The sequence below is a fragment of the Orbicella franksi genome, chromosome 7 (genome assembly GCF_964199315.1).
Source record: "Orbicella franksi chromosome 7, jaOrbFran1.1, whole genome shotgun sequence".
NCBI lineage: Eukaryota > Metazoa > Cnidaria > Anthozoa > Scleractinia > Merulinidae > Orbicella > Orbicella franksi.
The window spans coordinates 13,344,253-13,364,086 of NC_138151.1; the positions used below are offsets into that span (position 1 = coordinate 13,344,253).

The window sequence follows — 19,834 nt, forward strand, 5'->3', positions numbered from 1 at the left end:
ACAAGATGATAAAAGATACTTTTGAAGCTGATTTTCTCTCTCTAAAGCCTGTTTGAGTCAAATACTAGAGCCCTCAAAATTACCAATTTTGCAATTTTTTTGCAATTTGCCCCGTGTGTCTTCAACACCCATGGCCAGAATATAGTTTTTCCCAAATTGATTTTATGATATTCAAAAACGTCAATATCTGTGTAATCTCTGCTGCTAATTTTGTTTATGCAGAAAGAGTACTTTCGTAGAAATTACGAATATGGTTGTGCTTGTTTTTCCTGCTTGTCAAAATGGCTGACAGGGAACATAGTAAGACGAGCATTTTCTTCTTGTTTATAAAACCCAAAATATTTTAACGGCAAATTGTATAAACTGGGAGAGTGGTTCTATCATCTGTATGAATTTCATTTGAATTGGTTCACATGCACCGGAGAACCAGACTCGTTTCCTTTTACTTTTTGAGAGTGAAACGTTTGCTCTAAACATGGTCCTGAGGCCGACGTCATCTAGTGCGGTTACCATGGCAACGATACATCTGCCGATCCAAATATGGTTGTTTTTGTTTATCCTCCATGGTAACCTACCTCCACACAAAAATTGAAGCGGGATTAAAATTTTTCATTTCCAACTTTGCTTCACTTTCCTGGAGAATTGCTCTTAAAAGAAAATACGGTATTCCACAGACGTCTCCCTTTTAAAAGGCTTCCTATTCAATTTACAAAAGCTTCGCTCTCCTAAGACCGCAAAACAGTCCTGTTCTCGAAAGTGACCTAACATTTCTATGCCTCTCTCCTCCCTTGTGGTACGTTCGCATCGACTCTGACGATAAGGGGGAGTGTGAGGAACCGTTATTTCTCGGGGAGGGTGACGTGACAGACGCTGCTGTCGTTCTTCTCAGAAAGAAGATGAGCGGGAAGTACACTTTGTTTAAGGTACGAACGATGTCTTAGCACAGCGGTATTCCGTTATAGGTACATTACTTGCAAAAAATTGTGGACGGTAAAATTTCGAACGTTTTATTTCGGACACTTTTTGTTTCATTTTGGACAAATTTCAGACAAAAATTTCAGACAGTTTGCTGAAACATAGCTGAAGTAAGTTTACGCCAACAAAACACAAATTAGACTGAAAAAATATATATGAAAATGATAGTTTTACTGCACCCTCGAGATTTTACAGATACACCATCAAGCCATTACGTATTTCATGCCTTGTCTCAACTAGAGTTCGCTCCATAAAGTCGGGCATCAGTAAAGGAAATTAAGAGCTCTGGCACTAGTTGAAGCTTAAGAATTTCGAACGGTTTTATTTTCGGGCACTTTATTCGTCCGAAATAATTAAAATAGTCCAAATTTTTTTGCAAGTAATGTTTGTTGCTGTCGAGATGCTCAAAACCAAAACATATCTAGTCCGCAGGAAACCTATTCAGTCGATAATGGTTATATTTCCTGCGGGTTCTTATCTCCCAATCACATTGCCAATAACTCTGGAACAAAGAAAGCATCAAGTTTTCTGATCTTTTCTAAGTTTTGCTTTGTTCTGTCTCGCAGGAGCCACTGTACTTGGACATGTATGTAATTTACAGAGATTGTGGTAAGTTGAAAAAATAGGTCCGCAATGCGTATATTTATATATAAAGATAGTCTTATTAGAAAAAACTGTTTTAATTGAGCAATTTGTAAGGGTTTAATCTCAAACTTATCAATAATTCATTCGACTTAATAAATAGGGGAGATCATAACCGTGACGTTGGTTGTGGCTTCCTCTGAAAAGATATATCATTAGAGACAGTGGCTCACCACATTTCCAAACTTTTCGAAGTTCATCAAAAATACTCTACTGTGAGTCGTATTTTCAACTTTCCTCTCAATATTTGGAAATGTGATAACACACGGTCTCTCTTGTTTGACATATCACATGAAGTATCGCCTCTCATTGGCTGCATACTGTTTTATTTTGCTACAGAGCGGAAGGACGCCTTTGAGATCATGTCAATAGGCAAAGAGACGTACGTTTTCAGAGCATCTACCAGTCGCGAGTATCGAAGATGGCTGAAGTATCTCAGGCTTGAAGCAAAAGAACTTGGAGGATGGAAGAGACGACGTCACGGACTTCCCAATATCATGATCAAAAATCTGTAGATCTATTCCTGTAATGATAGTATCCATGTAAACATTTGCTTCAACAAGTTGCAACCTCAACAAGCTGCGTGACAGCCCATATTTAGGTCGTCACGCAACGCTTCTTAACTGGGAGAATCGTTGCGTGACAATGCCTTCAGAAGGAGACTACCTCATGACGAACAGATTGAAAAGTATACATAGAACAATCCCTCACGTACAACCCTTACTAGTCATTTCTTTTCCGACCATCTCGAAAATCGCGGAAACGCAAAAAACAAAAACAATAGAGAAAACAAACAAAGTCATGTCACTTGTCGCTTGTCACTTGCCGCTTGTCACTTGCTAAAGAATATAATATATTTTGTGACTTTGCCCCATATACATTGCGCAGAGAGAATTATAAAACAGAAAAATGTAATATATTGTACAAATTTGTCATCCAAAATAAATTATGAATAGATTATCATGATAACTGCATAAGCGTCTCATCTTCGAGAACATGTGCAAATAAAAGACGTTTCCGATCCTACCAAAGTTAAAAAAGTTTGATGCCTTAAGCATTTCGATATTTAATTAAACACCTTTAAAATCTTTCAAAATAAACCCAACATATGAATCACAGCTTTTCTCAAATGGAAGAGGTTTATCAGCAGGTCTACTGTGTGAAAGCGTCAAAGCTACAGCTCATTATGATTAGCAAATATATCGCCGTTTGAATTTGTGAGTATCGAGACAAAACGGGTCCAGCTCCAAAATGACGAGATTGGGCTCTCTGAAGCTCATCGACCCAATGACCAGTTTCTAATGTTTTAATATCGTGTTTTAATTCATCCGAGTTAAAAAGGTTTTCCCGAACAATTGTAGTGCGCTAAAAGGGAAGTGCATATACATTGTAAATCGCTAGAAATATTGGGAAATTAACAATTAACAAGCTAAACGGGAGCATTCAAAATGCTACAGAAAATCCACGTAATACAAGACGGCAAAACTTAATTTCATAACAAAAGTTGCGAGGAAACGTGCGTGGGAACAACGGAAAGTTAGATACAAAATAATCTCTGGAAAAACCGCGAATCGCAAGAGGGCACTGAGATACATTGGAGGCGCTGGAAAAAGCGCAAAACAGAGGTCGCGTGATGTAAGTGAGGAACGTGCAATGGGAAGATCTCAATTACTGGATAAGAATACGAATAAAAACAGGCACAGATAATCAACACAGGATGCAAAAGAGCGAAGCACTTTGAATTAATGACCAGATTTGCAGGGAAACGCGCACGAAAAGAAAGTTCGATGCAATGGATCCTCTGGAAAAAGCACGAAAATGGCGAGTGCGTAATGCTTTGGAAGCGGGGGGAGGGGGGTGGAGGGGCTGACACACACTGGGGAACTCACGAGCTAATGGACAAGGGGAGACGTAAAAAGAGGCAAGAGATAATCAAATTAAACTGATGATCAAATTTACTAGGAGTAGCGCATTGAAAAAAATTTAAAGCTCTGGGATTGGCGCCAAAACAAGGAATACGGAAAGCGGGGTTGGGGGAGGAACACAACCGGGAACCCTCAAGTTAATGAACACAGAGACTAAAGAAAATTGTGGTAAGACGATGCAAGTTGAATTTCATGACCAAACTCGGAAGGAAACGCGTTAGAGCATTGGAACGGGAAAGGACAGTCAATGTAACCTCTGGAGCGCTAAAAGCAGGGAGAATCTGCGCTGTTAACAAAAAGCCTGAGGAACTGAATTTTTCCGCGTTTTGAAAATTAGTGGGAAAGTATTCTCTCGTCAGTATGAATGATCAAGGGATCTGTATAGAGTTTTTAGGAGTATGTGTATTCTAATTCTTCCTCTTGACCCGAGAACTATGGGATCATCTGTTCGCACCCGAGATGCATGGGATTATATGTGTGGGACCATCTATGCCCAAAATTGTAGGGGGGCTATGTTTTTTAAAGTGGCCGTTGTAGAGAGGTGAGGGTTAGTGGGAGGTGCTTCTGTACTCGTGGTTTGCACATGTGGTACCGTTAATTTTGCTTAACGGATTGATAGAGAAAAATTGACATTCTTCGCAATCTAGTGGGTTTACGGAGGCGGCTGAATACAGAGGTGAACAGGATTGCAGCTAGTCTGTGAATACTGTTGCCTTTGATACCATATAACCCAGCATACACTGAAAAGGTCATTTATTTTTTTTCCCCAAGATCTGAACCTATTAGGGGAAGAAAGAAACGCGCCGCAAAACTTGATGCTGGCACTTTGATGGTATTCCTTTCAACAGTTTCCTACAATCAAACAAACAAGCAGTCATCTAGGAATTTGTCAGTTGGAATTTGCGGTTCTGCATTTATAATGTTCGCAAGAAGATGTGCGGAAGTTTTTCGTGAATGGTGGAATTTGGTGACCCACAGTTTTTGGGGACGGCTTGCCCTCTCCCACCCCTTCCACGTGCTGCGCAGACACCCCCTCTCCCCACCTCCCCTTTCCGTCTGCAAACCGCTTTTTCCCTCTGATCTTTGCGAGCGCAGTTAGTCTCCGCCATCTTGCACGTGTCAAAGGTAAATAGTGGAAAATTGTGTTTACCGTAATTTCAAAGGTTTGTCCAAAGGCTTGCATCAGTGGGTTGATGTTACCTGATCTGAGGCATAAGCTAAATTTCTTTCCTTTTCCAGTTTTTTTTTTTTACATGTTGAAACCATATTGTGGAATGAGGAGATGTTGTGTTTGAAGACCTCCGGAGGAATGGACGCATAAGGTAAGCTTTTCAACTACCTTTAATATTTAATTGAGAGTTATCGGACTAGGTAATAAGACAGGATATGAACGTGACATTTGTACCCATCAGAGATTATTCTGCGTTATCAGGGATAAATAAACCAACAAACCTTAAGCGCAGTATTTGTTGAGATGTCCCCATTAGAGATGGGTCTGTTTACATCAAGCTGATTAGGTAACTTTTAAGTTACCTAATAAAGCTGTAATATTTGACTTTTAAAATCAGAATCGTCACTTGTTTCTCTGTTTGGATCTGCTACAGGCCGTATTTTGTACAGATTCTTAGTTCTTAGATAATTTATAAAGGGAAGCAAAAGAGGCTCTTGTTTGGATCATGTTGGTGTATTTGATTTGCAGACTGCAGACTACACTTAAAGCTAAATGGCACTCCATGCAGTTAGTCTGAACATCACTCAGGTTAGCCTGAATAGTTCTCACATTAGCCTGTTTACATTGTTTACGGTTTGCTTTCAAAAATGGAAAGGGGAATGCAACATAACATAGTTGTATTATGCAGCTATCAATGTTATGCCTGAGAAGGGGGTGGGGTGGGGGGGTGGGGGGGTGGAGGGGGGAACCACGGGATAGGGTGGAGACTTTGATCAGAAACAAAAATTTGGAATCAAACTTCCTGACCCTTGGGATAAGATTTCAATTCAAAGTTCCTCACCTGGGGAAATGGTTTTGAGTTCAAAGTTACCCACCAGGCCGAGAATTTCAAGCCATCTGAAGTAAAGAATATGTGCTTGCATTTGACAAGACTTTTTCATTGATCATGCTGCTCCAGTGAAAGGCAGTGGGGAGGCTCTGCTCTCTTTATATATAAAATTTATATACTAATACAGCTGCAAAAACAAGCTTCAATAAGACTTTGTTTTCTTTAATAATTTGCACTCAGCTGATGAATTCACAAACCCAAACTTCAAGTCATTATTGGCCCACTTGCTGTAGTTTCAACAAAGTACAGTACTCTTCAATGAATTTAATAAAAAGATTTATCTTACATTTCGTTCCTCCAGTTTATTGCAACTGGAAAGCATGGAAAACATGCTCGAACTCCTGGGAATTCTGGGTACTTTCAAGATGGTGGAACACTTGTATCCAAGCTCCCCGCATTCAAAACCCTGGTCGCTTTCGTCGTTTTAACATTGTTCAAACTTCCTGACCCTGGAGCCAGCATTTTTTTAGCATTGTTCAAACTTCCAGATCCCGGGGCCAACATTTATGTTCAAAGTTTGCTAAAATTCCCCACGTGGGGTGCGCACAGACGTTCGAAGTGCCCACCTCGTCCCCTGGTCTCCCCCCCCCCCCCCCCCTTGGGCATAACACTGATAGCTGCATTAGTTAAAAACTCTGCAGTCTGCAGTCTGCAAATGTGTACCAAAGGCACCCACAGTAGAGTGTCAACCAGTGTATTATATTTGCAGACCCCAGTTGCAGACTACACTTAGGCCTAAATAGCGCTCAGTTTAGCCTGAATAGTGTTCAGGTTAGCTTGTTTACAGGTAGCTTTCGGTAACAGAAATGGAAGTACAATATTGGGTTAGAAATCTCCAGTCTGCAGCCTGCTGTCTACAGTCTGCAATCTGCGGATGTCATACACTGAGTGTCAAAGGATATCAGTGATCAACGTTCAATCAAAATTACCCTACAAAGGTTGGTGCAGCTACATGCAGACTACTCTAAACTGTGGAAGAATTCAAAATGGCAGGAGCCAAAAGCTTCTTCTTGTTTTCAGTAACTTCACCCTTGTACATGTCATCTCCCTCCTTAGGTTTTAGGACTTTGTTTGTCTAAGCATCCAAACACCATTTTCTCCTGAAGCAATACAATAACACAAGCTTGGCTTACATGTAGTACTGTTGCAGAACCAGCTAGGAAAGCAGACTTTTAGTGAAGAAGTGGTAAGTTCTCCGATCATTAAGCACCTTGATTAAGTTTACTATGATACAAACAAACTTTAGTAGATGTTTTAATTTTAGCAATAGGAATAAGCTTAACCCCAATTCTATATGGATTTCTTTTAAAAGTCAGTGCTGTGGTCCAAGAAAATTTACTAGGAGCCTAAAGGTGCCCAGCACATCAGCTTATATGAAAAAAGGAAGTTTTTCCAGTCACCCAAAGGCAGAAGTTAGTCACCTGTGGCACCCGGGCACTTCTAGAGCACGGCCCTTGAAGTACTCTTTGATGGCATGAAAAATATTAGCTAAAACTGTCCAAATGCACAGCTACTCAAACTGAAGGCAGAAGATCCAATACAAAACTAAAAATATCTCAACAACAAACACTTTGTGCTTGTGTCCTTGTCACTGCTTCAGGGGGTGTCTGGAAAACCCGAATTGTGAATAGCGAATAGTCATGAATAGCAAATAGCGAATAGTCCCGAATAGTGCAAATAGTCTCGAATAGTACGAATAGTGGCGAATAGTCGCAAAAAGTGGCGAATAGTGACGAATAGTCGTCAATAGTCACCACTTTAGATCTAATATCCCGCGTTAATTAATTATCCAAATAAGCAACAGAATTTCTGTGAATTTATTACCTTTTCTTCTCCGGACTCAGGCTAGTGCTGTCCATCGCCGACATTAAGAAAACAGAAAACACAAGGATAACCTAATATAGATGTAATTACACTTTTGGGGTGGTTAAAACAGAAGAAATTATGTTTAGAAACACCTTTTGTCCTGTTAAGCGTCTGTGCTTTTTAGCGGGAAAATCCCATCCTACATTGCTGCAAGGTTGACTGCGAGATACTGGGTACCCTATTTGCTACGATTTGCCACTATCCAAGATTGTTTGCCACTATTCGCACTATTCGAGACTATTCGCACTATGCGTACTATTCGCTATTCATTATTCGGGACTATTCACTGTTCGCTATTCAGGACTATTTGCTATTGACTATTCTGATTTTCTGGACACCCCTGCTTCAGGCGTCAACCGTGTGACAACTTGATGACTCCGGTGACACTGCCGTCTGTCAGAGCTTAATAATGACTTTGTGTCAAAGAATCAATTTTTTCCAATTAATTTTTTTTCATATTTTTTTCATGAGGTCTCAACATGGTCTATCTGACAATTAAGAGAAATCTTGTTCTTTAAAATTGCCAATTTAACCCTTTGATACCAAACTTTTGCCAAAAATACCGTTTTTAACTGTTTAGTCAGGTTTTTTGGCTGCCATGACACTAAATAAGCCTAGTAAGTTTTGCTAAGAAAGCTTTCTTTTACCAAAAGGAGAGATTTTTTGAGGATTACGTACAAAATTGAGCAATATTTCAATTCCAGGCATGCGCATAAGCCAAATTTTTTTTTTTGGCCATTAACCGTTCTCAGTTTTGTTTGCTGCCCCTTTCCTTTCTTTTTTTCTCAGCCCTTTTACTCTGGCTACCTTTTGCATTGCACGTTCTTGCTGTGAAAAGTTCAATGTTAATTACAGGCGAAGTCTAGAAATGGACCTTGATCAATCGTAGGCATAGTGGACCATTTTACCACCGGTTTTGCACCAAAACTGGTAAGTTAAACGTTGTTTTTCGATTTGCGATGTCAGAATGCCATTGATATTTAAACCTGACCATTGTACAGAAAGGCCTAGCCTAGTCTACTATCTGCTTATCAAGAATATCTGATGACATTTAAATTGATGATGTCACAAGTGATACAAAGAGCACGACCATTAATTACACATACATGCATAATTGGGGCTCAAAGGGTTAACAAACAGATTCCATGTTGCTGTGCATCTGTTCAGTAGTAGATCGCAGATGAGGTTAGAATGCGGTAAAAAATATATACGGTGCATGAGACGATAGTTGAGTGTGCCACTGATGTTCTTACCACATTTTGATGTCTTTTGTGATCTTTTACTGAACAAGCACATGGCAACATGGAATCAGTTTTAACCAGTGGAGAAGCCAAGAAGTGTTTTAATTGGTCCGTTTGATCAAAAGTAAGAACTAATCAAAATGTGAGAATAATTTGACTTACATAATTTAGGTTAAATGGACACCTAAAGCAAAACTGTCAATGGTTAAAGTTCTATTGGTTCTAAAGTTAAATAGATCAGTCAGGGGGTTATGAGACAATACTAAAACAAACATTGAGTTCCCATAGTAATAATATTATAATTGTTAAATGGGAATTGACTGAACCAGATCGCTATGTTTTTTCAGGTCCAAACTTGTGTGTTTCAATTTAACTTGATATATTAGGCATATGAATCAGTTTGACCTTTAAAACTAATGTTGTTTTTTGTTTGATCAAGGGGTCTGTAACACTGGGAAGATAAGAGGAGAGGGATTAGGACTTACATGAAGACCCCAAACAATTTCTGGAAACTCAAATTAAGCATCGTATCTTAATGATCACTGAGCTGGACTATCAGACAGCAGTGTGGTAAGTACACATATTGGCCTCTGATCACAGAGGTTACTGGGAACATTTCAGTTCTAGATGTACAATATGACAAAAGAGATTAGTCTAACATCAGAATCACACTAACAAGATATTATCTAAGAAACTTGTTTAGGAACTTGGACGTTTTGCATGTACCAAATGGACCTTTTGAACAAGAAATATGTGTATATTGAAAGAACTGGCCCAGATTGGGATTGGTTCTACCCAGCAAATTCTCTTTCTGTATTTTTTGATTGGTGAAGCAAAGAATTGGTCCCACACACACACACTCACACACACACACACACTCACACACACACACACAAAAAAAACAAGTTACAAGAAAAGACTCCTATTTTGGAGCCTGGACTGTTTGCATGTGCTGAATGGATCTTGAGCTTTGTACAAGAGATGGGTGTAAGAACGGACCTGTAAAAGGGTGGTTCCACCCAGCAACTTCTCTTCCTGAGTTTTTTGATCTGTGAGGCAGAGACAGAAAAAGGTGAAAACTTAGGGCTTGTTTTGGAACCTGCACTGTCTTCATAGGCTGAATGGATCTTGAGCTTTGAACAAGAGATGGGTGTAAGAAACGACTTGTAAAAGGGTTTGTTCCACCTAGCAAATTCTCTTGGACTTCACTTTCTTGATCTGTGACGTAGAGATCTGGTCCCACAAAAAAGGTGAAAAATGAGAACTTGTTTCAGAACCTGGACTGTCTGCATGTGCTGAATGTGTTGAGCTTTGTACAAGAAATATCTTGGGTAAAAGAACTGACCTGTAAAAGGGTTGGTTCCACCCAGCAAATTCTCTTCCTGAGCTTCGTGATCTGTGAGGCCCAGACTTCTCTTCTTCTCCAATTCTCTTCCTGAGTTTTTTGATCTGTGAGGCAGAGACTTAGTCCCCCCAAAAAGGTGAAAACTTAGGGCTTGTTTTGGAACCTGGACTGTCTTCATAGGCTGAATGGAGCGTGAGCTTTGAGCAAGAGATGGGTGTAAGAAACGACTTGTAAAAGGGTTTGTGCCACCTAGCAAATCTCTTGGACCTCACTTTCTTGATCTGTGACGTAGAGACCTGGTCCCGCAAAAAAGGTGAAAAATGAGAACTTTTTTTGGAACCTGGACTGTCTGCATGTGCTGCATGTGTTGAGCTTTGTATCTTGGGTAAAAGAACTGACCTGTAAAAGGGTTGGTTCCACCCAGCAAATTCTCTTCCTGAGCTTCGTGATCTGTGAGGCCCAGACTTGGTCCCATAAGAAACAGGTGGAAAATAAGAACTTGTATTGGAGCCTGGACTGTCTTCGTGCGCTGAATGGATCTTGCGCTTTGTACAGGAGATGGGTGTAAAGACTGACCTGTAAAAGGGCTGGTTCCACCCAGCAAATTTTCTTCCTGAGTTACTTGATCTGTGATGCAAAGACTTGGTCCCACAAAAAAGATACAAAATAAGGACTTGTTTTGGAACCTGAACTATCGAATGGATTTGGGCTTTTTGCAAGAGATGGGTGTAAGAACTGACTTGTAAAAGGGTTGCTTCCACCCAGCAAATTCAGATTCTGTGAAGAGTCCAAAGATCGTCTACGTAGGAGGTTAGAACAGAAATGTAGTTACCCATTTATACTCCTAGGCTGAGACAGCCGCTTTCTGAGAGTAAAGTGTCTTACCAGAGTACGCTGGCCAGGTTCCTTGAGTTGGGAACCAGTTAGCACACCATGCCAGCCATAGATCCTTTGGGTAAATGGCGCCTAAATTTGAATGACAGTAGTTTATAGATCCTTAGCCTCGTACTCATGTTTCAAGACAAATGATTTTTTACATGAACGCGAGTCTAAGGATGTACAAGTATTGTTATTTAAATGTAGGCGCCATTTATGCAAAGGGTCTATTAATCATTTGATCTTAATCTTTCTGGTCTTTCTCTTTTTCAGGTGGAGACAAATCAGGACAAAACAAGAAGAGGATGAACACATTCACCATCATTCAAGATGGATGATTTTATCGCAGTCCAGGACCCAGGTAAACACGCGTTCTTATGCACAAAACGTAAGCTGGCTCAGATTCTTAATTATCCTCTTGACAACTGGCACAGCTTTCTAAATTCCATACTATTTTTAGATTAATCTACATTGAAAGGAGCTATATTTGGTCTGTTTAATTATCTTTAGTTGTTTCACTGTGATTTCCTTCGTTTCGACATGCTCCGAGTAAAATATAATAGCCGAACGCTCGCATGTGAGCAAAAACAAAGGTGTTTCTGACTAGGGCCATTTAAGTAGAATTTTCTGTCGTTCGCTGATTCTTTTGGGACGGTGGAGTAAATAACTATAATAATTTTTCAGCGGATTAGCTGCGATTGAATCTCGTTTTCGTTCACTTTTCTTATGATAACATAACTCAGGAGAAAATGCGTGAAAAACTATTCAAAATATAGAAACAAATCCTTTATGGGAACGCGAGGCACAAGCGAATATTTCCACGTCTTTTTCGTGTTCGTCAAACTTTCACAAGTGTTTCTGTAATTTGATAGAAACAAGGAGAAAGTGTTTTATATTTCGTTGCGAAAATGTTGCGAGAGTAAGAGAGGAAAATTATTCGTTTGTTTCGGTTGATCTAAATGTAAATTTTCTTTGCTCGTGCCTTCATTGTTCTATAGGCCCTTGGTCACTTGTGGTCACGTGAAAAAGCAAACGCGATTGCCGTTTGAGAATGCTATAAACGTTTTGAAATGATTTAAGAACTATGGCTCCTACTGTGAACACAAAAAAATAATAATCGTCCAACGTGGATATTTTGGTAACCTTGCTTAGCTGCTGTCAAATAATTATAAATTTAATCCGGTGGAATTATTCATACCTTCATCTCAATGCTGATTTACCGCCCTGACTGAGTTGACTTGTAGTCAGTCCGAGAAATCACTAGTCAACCACGGACAGTTCCTCTTTATTTGTTTATTTTATGATTTTTTTTTTTTTTAATTCTATCTCAATTTTGAAAGGGGTACAAACAGTAAACAAGCGCGTCCATTGAAAAAAGAAAATAATAATAAAAATATAAAAAGAAAAGAAAAAGGAAAAAATAAAGATCCGAGCTGTATTTGAACCTGTGACCGTCTTGAATTCCGGATTGAATAGCGACAGTGATCTCCACTACACCACGCAGTACACATCGATTGTCGACACAAATAATTCATGAAATATAACAGCTTCTGCCGATTTAGCATTTGAATGCTGCCAGATTTTCTGTGAATATGTCATTGATATCTTGAAAGTTTTAAATTCAGAACCAAAGATAAATTTTGGCCTAAATTATGCGTTTGCAATTTAACAAAATTTTGCGGCTTTCAAAAAAGTACGATTGGAAATGGTTCCTGGTCGTCGCCTTTCGTGACACTTCCGATCGTTTATCGACATGAAGGTGACTATGTTAGATACACGTAAGCGCATCAGAGATTCGGTGCACCCGACAGTGTAAACGACAGAATCAAACTATTGTCAGTTCTTTAAAGAAGAGACTTTTCTTCGGGAGCGTTTCAGTTACTTTTGGTGGGGGCGGGGGTTGGGGGTATGGGGGAATTGGGGGAGCATCCTTTCTCAGAGGATTTGTTTAAAGTGCCCCTATGATCAAATTCTCCTAATCCACTTTTTTTTACATTTTTTGACACAATAGGTCTTTCCTAGATATGTTGTCATATTTCAATCTATTACGAACATTAGAACTCACGTTTTTTGGACCTTCATTAACGAGAATTTAATTAATTTTCCTTGTTCCAAGTCTTGGTCGAGAATTTGAGTAAATGACGTCATTTACTCAAAAATACTACACGGGTTAAAATTATAATAACAAGTAGTAGAATTCTACCAGTATACTAATGCAAATGCTGCAATCTGATTGGCTAAGTTACTCGTATACTACGCAACGACAACAACAACTTTATTATGACTCGCATATTTACAATTTTACAGAAATATATACACATTAAGTTAAAAAAGCTTGACAATAGTAACAGCGCGAACCCACAGATAGCCTGGGCTAATCTAGGCGGGCCACATCTATATTTATATTAGACCATTAATACATAAATAAGATTGTTATGCAACTACTTATAGAAGGATTTACAAAACCGTTTAATACAAGTACATTTACATATTTTGATTGACACTAGGAGCTATGATTTACTAGAGATAAACTAAACTAGTTCGTATAGTGTGATCGTCCGGGTGAGTGTAGTTCTGAAAAGAACTGTTGTTGGTGACTGACGTTTCGACAACCTGAGCGGAAGTCATCTTCAGAGTCAAGTGAATAGTGTTTGTCAGTCGATGATGTTATAAGTCTGGTCCGTTGAACGTGATTGGTCAGTATAGCCATGATGGTATTGGCTGAAAGACTCGTGTAAAGTTTGTCATCAGTCATTGGTGGGTTTCGATCCGTCTATTGTTAGTCAAATAGGTCGGGTTTTGGTCCGTGTATTGTTAAGTCGGTCTGTTAGAAGTCTGTTTGTCGGTTTCGTTTCTGTCATGGATAAGTCGTTTGTAAGGCGCCGGTAGTTGTTGACATCTGTTAAGAGGCGTTTGTTCTAGGTTAGTGTGCCAGCTTTCCAGAGTCAGTCGTCGAAAATAGTTTGTACTGTAGGTTAAGCACTGAGCAGAGTCCCAGTCAATGTTGTGGTTTGTCAGTTGATGATGTACAGCAATGTGATTGTTGACATCACCATTTCTCGTGGCCACACGCACCCGGACGATCACATTATACGAACTACTGATACTCCTGGGTTCAAACCATTTACTATAAACTAAACTATGGGTTGAAATTAATCAGGAACTAAATTTAAGAACTTGAGTCAGGGTGTCGACTTCAGCATAGTCATCCCTAACTGAAAGTCTCGAATAAAAATCTACGAATTTTTTTCTTAAAGATTGGTTTAGATAAATCTCTCCAGTCTGGAGAAATTTGATTCCATAATATCGTTCCAGTTCTCGAAAAAGAGCGTTTGAAAATTTCCGACTTAACTTCTTTCCGAAGATAATTCCCTTTTGCGGTATGCCTTGTGTCGTACCCATGAATTTCATTTGACCTAGTGAAAAGAGCTCTGATAGGCGAAGGGGCTATTTTTTTTCCAAATATCATGCATGAGATTCACAATCGCGTCAAAATATAATATATTTACAGGTAAAATCTTTGATTGAATGAAAAGAGGAATAGCATGAGCATCACTGGGCGCAAAATAAATCAGTCGAAGAGCTCGTTTTTGGAGAACAAGTCATAGTAGTTTGCCAATGTACGACTTGGCTGCGCGACCCCATACACAAATCCCATAGGATAAATATGGCAGAATAAGCGAGCGATAAATCATTAAAAGAGTTTCAGTTGGAACAAAGTGTCTTAGTCTGGCTAGAATTCCAATAGTCTTACTTATTTTCAATGAGATAAAGTCGATATGGTGCTTCCACTTGAGGTTACAATCAATAAGAATTCCCAGAAATTTCACAAAATCTTTACGATCTAGAGAACAGAACTTAGTGGCACTGTTATCATACATTTCGATACTAATTTCCTTATTAATCTTCTTCTGGCTCGGACAAAAGATAGCAAAATTGGATTTCTTGATATTTAGAGTAAGCTTATTTATAATTAACCACTCTGAAACTTTACTCAGCCCTGAGTTTTAAAACTACTTGTTCAAGTACTTTTAAATTTTTGTGAGCAAATAGGATAGTGGTGTCCTCTGCAAAAAGAAAGGAATTTAATTTATCAGAAGATTTATGAATATCATTAATATAAATAAGAAATAAGAAAGGACCCAACACAGATCCCTGGGGGACACCACAAGGATTTAGTTCTTTAGGTGAGACATGCCCATCGATTTGGGTTACTTGGGAACTTCCCTTAAGATAGGATGAGAACCATTCTAGTATAAATCCTCTGATTCCATAGCGGTACAACTTATCTAATAGAATTTCATGATCAACCGTGTCAAACGCCTTTTTCAGATCGATAAACGCTCCAGTAGAGAACATCCCTTTGTCCATGTTGTGTTGGATCCTATTTACTATATCAATTAATGCATGCTGTGTGGAGTGCTTCTCTCTAAAACTGTCCTGTGACTCATAAAACAGACTTTTTATCTCAAAGAACGATTTTAAACGCTTGCACATTAGTCTTTCAAGGATTCTGTTAAATATAGAGAGCAGCGATGTAGGACGATAATTATTGGGGTCGGTATCATCACCACTTTTGAAGACAGGGACCACTTAAGCTAGCTTTAATTTACTAGGAAAGGTTCCCTCAAGGATCGAAGCACTCATTATTTCCATTAGTGGTTGACTAATAAAACATTTTCCAACTTTTAAAATACTAACAGGGCACGAGTAAACTCCATGTGACTTGGTCGAAGGTAACAGCGATATCTCCGATTCTACTTCACCAAGAGTGACAGGATCGAAATAAAAGGTCTTTGGATTATTAACAAGAAATTCCGAAAAATGACGTTCCGAGTGGGGTAGCTTAGCAGCTAAAGCTGCTCCACATGAAGCAAAGTGTTTGTTCAGGATGGAAGGTAATTCCTTCTGATCGTAGATTAAACGACCTCTGCTTTCATCCTGTAAGGCAGGGATTTTTTTCATTTTTTTCCTTCCGCGATTAACGAGTTGACTTATACCTGCCCAGGTTTTTTTCATGCTGGAAATATTCCATTGAAAATAGTTATGAAAATATTGTTTCTTACTTAGTGTAATTAGAGTTGTAATTTTATTTCTATATGGTTTATATTGATCTTTAAAGTTAGAATGGTATAGGCTGTTCTTAATTTTGATTGATTTCCTTATACCCTTGGTAATCCATGGTGTAGAAAGTTGTCCTGCTCTGCGTTTTGAGACAGTTTTAAAAGGCACGTGGGTGTTAACTACCTTGTTGAGTTTATTCTAAAATTATGAAAACAATTTATCGGTGCTCATATTTGGTGGAGAAATTATTTCATTCCAGTTAATATTTGAGACCTCCGTTAAAAATGTAACTTCCGAAAAGTGCGAATAATCACGGACTTTTTTAAATCCGTTAACACCTCTTTTCATTAGCTTATTTAACATTACACAGAACTGCGAAAAGTGATCACTGATATCTGAAATTATATCACCACAGGTTAAGAGATGGGTTGTATTATTTACAAGTATGCTATTAATTAAGGTAGCGGAATTTCCGTAAACTCGTGTAGGTTTATCTATTAAGGGGATAAAAGAATAGCTCTGTAACGAGAGTAGAAAATTATGCGCATAATTGCAGCTTTCAGATTTGAGGAGGTCGATGTTGAAGTCGCCAGCTATGTAACAGTTTTGTCACAGGCATTAAACCGCTACGAGACTTTCTGTCGAAAGTTCCTCCGGCCAATTATGGATCTTAAGCTTGACAAAAATATAAGAGATCAAAGGCCGCCGCACATTAGCCGATTTTTTTGTCAGCCGACAAAAAATCTTCACTTGTCGGCTAGTGTGTAGTGAATTCAGACAAGTCTGCGACATGATCGGGGATTGTCGGGCGATATCTGGCAGTGCTAGATCTCAAAACGTCTTGTCGGGCCTTGTCAGCTAGTGTGCGGTGGACCAAGACAATTTGTCGGAGCTCGCGCGCTCCTCAACCAATTAGGAAATGTCACGAGTCACGTCAGTGAAATAAGCGCCATCTTGATTTTGGATGACTCGGCCCCAAGCCCCAAACCTTAACAAAGTTAGACACAACAAGCAAGCATGGCCCAATACTTTAGTCTTTGGTTGTGATTCATTCTCCGGCACACAGCTTCCACACTTTCCCTCGGAACGAGCTACTTCATTCATGATTCTTAAGACAATAGATCACTAACAAGTCACAAGTATACAATCAGCCTTAAAATAAGAGAGGAAGCGGGTACAGCGATTACATCGGCCCAATGAAAATAGAGGTTTCAGAAATATAACGTCTTACTGATGGTGTTTTGAGCTTCGTCTAACGAGATCTAGTGTGTGTGCTACCCTTTATGTTAAGCTATTACTCCTTTCAAATATCATAAATCTTCGCATTAGCGCCCGGGGCGCTTATTTCAAATTTAGGAGAAGACGGGGGGCGCTTATTCAAGGTGGGGGCGAAGCGCTTATTTAATTTTTCCTAAATCGTAGCCTGACATGATCATTTTTTAAATATATCATCTGCGCATAAACATCAACATAAGCTTTTTATTGACATAAAAAGCTGATCCTAAAGCTTAAATCGCGGCACCGTTAGTACTTAACGTGTTCACTAAACGTGTTCACAAACTGAAACAATGTACAAATCTAATACTACATGACGAAAACTATACGCCCTTTGTCTCATTACTCGTCCACAAAATGGGGGAAGGGGAGTGGGGTGCTTATTCGAGGGGGGCGCTTAAATTAAATTTTGGCCGGTAGGAGGGACGCTTATTCGAAGGCGGCGCTTATTCGAGGGGGGCGCTAATTCGAGGATTTACGGTATTTAATGAATTGTTAAGATTACGAAGTATTTACCAAATGGTGCTTAAAGGAGCTGTGTCACAAATCTAAGCCAAATTTTGACATTCGAAAAATGGCCGCCAAATGGAGTGAAATTAAAAACAGTGAAGAAATGAAACGCTGTTTTAAAGGCTTATGGAATTGTGCCTTCGAAAAAAAATTTCTCAAGTTTTCAAAAACCTATATTGAAACGGATTGCAATATAGGTTTTTGAAAAACTGTTAGACATGAACAGTTTTTAAACTTAGTCTCGTTTGTTTACCTTTAATTATAACGCCCAGGAATTTGTTTGTAACAAAGCTATGGTTTTTTAGATATAGTGTTTCATAGCGAGTATTTGGCTAAACGAAATAACATAGACCAAACTCAACTGTGACACAGTCCCCTTTATGTGTTATCTTTTGTTTGTTCGTAATGAAACGACACATTATTCGTAAAATAGTGATAGGCAATATTGCTGTAACTGAATTCTGAGAAATTGTTTTTATTTATTCCAGGTAGGACGCTTTTTCAGTCACGAAGAGCAGCTGAGGCCTGGGTAGACTGTTAATAACCTGAAGATGAATTGATCATACACCATGGTGATGCCTGAGAGTGACTAGCCGATAGGTTTTATAATTATGTCTACCGAATAGTGTATGTACCGGTGACAGGTTAGATATCTCTTACTTCTAAGAAATAGTTTTTGGAATCGGACTGTGTGGCAAACAGTATTTTAGTGGAGTCATGGCACTATAGTCGAATTACCTACCAAAAGAAGGAAACTTGAAAACCGTAAGGGGAAAAACCCGGCTGGCTACCTCAGAGAAAAAAATAGGCTTTCATTTTAGCCTGGTAAAAACTCGCAGGATGAAATTAGTGTCGAATATTTTATTCCCTGTGGTGCAAGTTTCAATGGCTCCTTGTGAAAGAAAAAAGAAAATTTCAATTTTCTTTACTTCACTATTGCCAATCGAGTAAGGACAAAAGTTGCTCCTGTGCCGATGAATTTATTTGGTTTGTAAGTCGCGGCAATGAAAAGGATGACGCATTTTCTCACCAAAAGTTAATGTTTACTATCTGGAATATCCGCGAAGTTCATAGTCATTCAAATTGTTTATTCCAAAAACAATGCAAATGGTAATTTTATCGAATGTCATTCTGTGATCATTATGATTTACATGTTACTGTTGTTGTTTACGTACAGCGCGGCTAGCTTAAAACCCTTCAATCTTTTGTGCTTACTTTTTGCAGCAAATCGCGAATAGAAGTTTCTAAGTTTATTTAGACTTAGTGGCAGTTATGTGTTGAAAGAATTTTTAAATCTTCTTCAAGTCTATTAATTATTCGTAAACTTTGCAGTTGTCGAAGGAAAACAGCAGCGGTATATAATTGTTTTATTTTTCTAAAAGGTTTAGTAATAAACTCTGGCGCGGTTCATTAGTTCATAATCTAGTTCCACATATTGTGGTTATCGCGTTAACTCAAGAAAGTCGTAGCTATTAGAGGAAAATAACACAGGGCTCGTAAATGAAGGTTTTATTATGATCAGAACATCTTCAGAATATGGCGGAGGTTAGAAGACGAAGAGTTAGGGACTTAGCTTGTACGTGTACACTGTTGTTTATTAAACGCGAAAGATCTACTCTGTAATATTAATCGTTATTGGTTTATTGGTTACAAAATAAATTGACTTAATCATGTTACAAACTTGTGTCAGTTTACTGAAAACCATGCTCACAAGACTCTTTTGCAGATGCCGTACAAATGACGAGTACCAGACAAGAAAATTTTCAATCTTGGATACTTATAGCAAGAGTTTGGTCCACCCATCCTTGTGGTACAGTAGCGTGTAATACGCATGCGTACTAGGTGAGTGTCCCAGTTACAAGAAACGTAATGTACTGTACGTCGTGACTGTAAGTAACTGATAACTTCGTGTCGATTTAAAACGAAGTTCAAACTTCGGGTTTCCCGACACGGAGGTAACAGTTACTTGTAAGTCGTGCCTGCAAGTAACCGATAACTTCGTGTCGGGTAATCCGAAAAAACTTCGGATTCCCCAACACGAAGTTATCGGTTACT

The 19,834-nt window shown here is 38.9% G+C and overlaps 1 long non-coding RNA gene across 2 annotated transcripts; it reads left to right on the plus strand.

Moving 5' to 3' along the window:
* Positions 1-3,156: 3,156 nt before the first annotated feature.
* Positions 3,157-19,304, plus strand: LOC145493804 (uncharacterized). 2 transcript variants are annotated; one of them, XR_014050177.1, is made up of 5 exons: positions 3,188-4,864; positions 6,659-6,788; positions 9,149-9,279; positions 11,204-11,291; positions 18,268-19,304. It is a non-coding gene; the product is annotated as an uncharacterized LOC145493804 (long non-coding RNA). The 2 variants fall into 2 exon arrangements; XR_014050176.1 differs by lacking the exon at positions 18,268-19,304 and having other exon boundaries at positions 3,157-4,864; positions 11,204-12,292.
* The last annotated feature ends 530 nt before the right edge of the window (positions 19,305-19,834 follow it).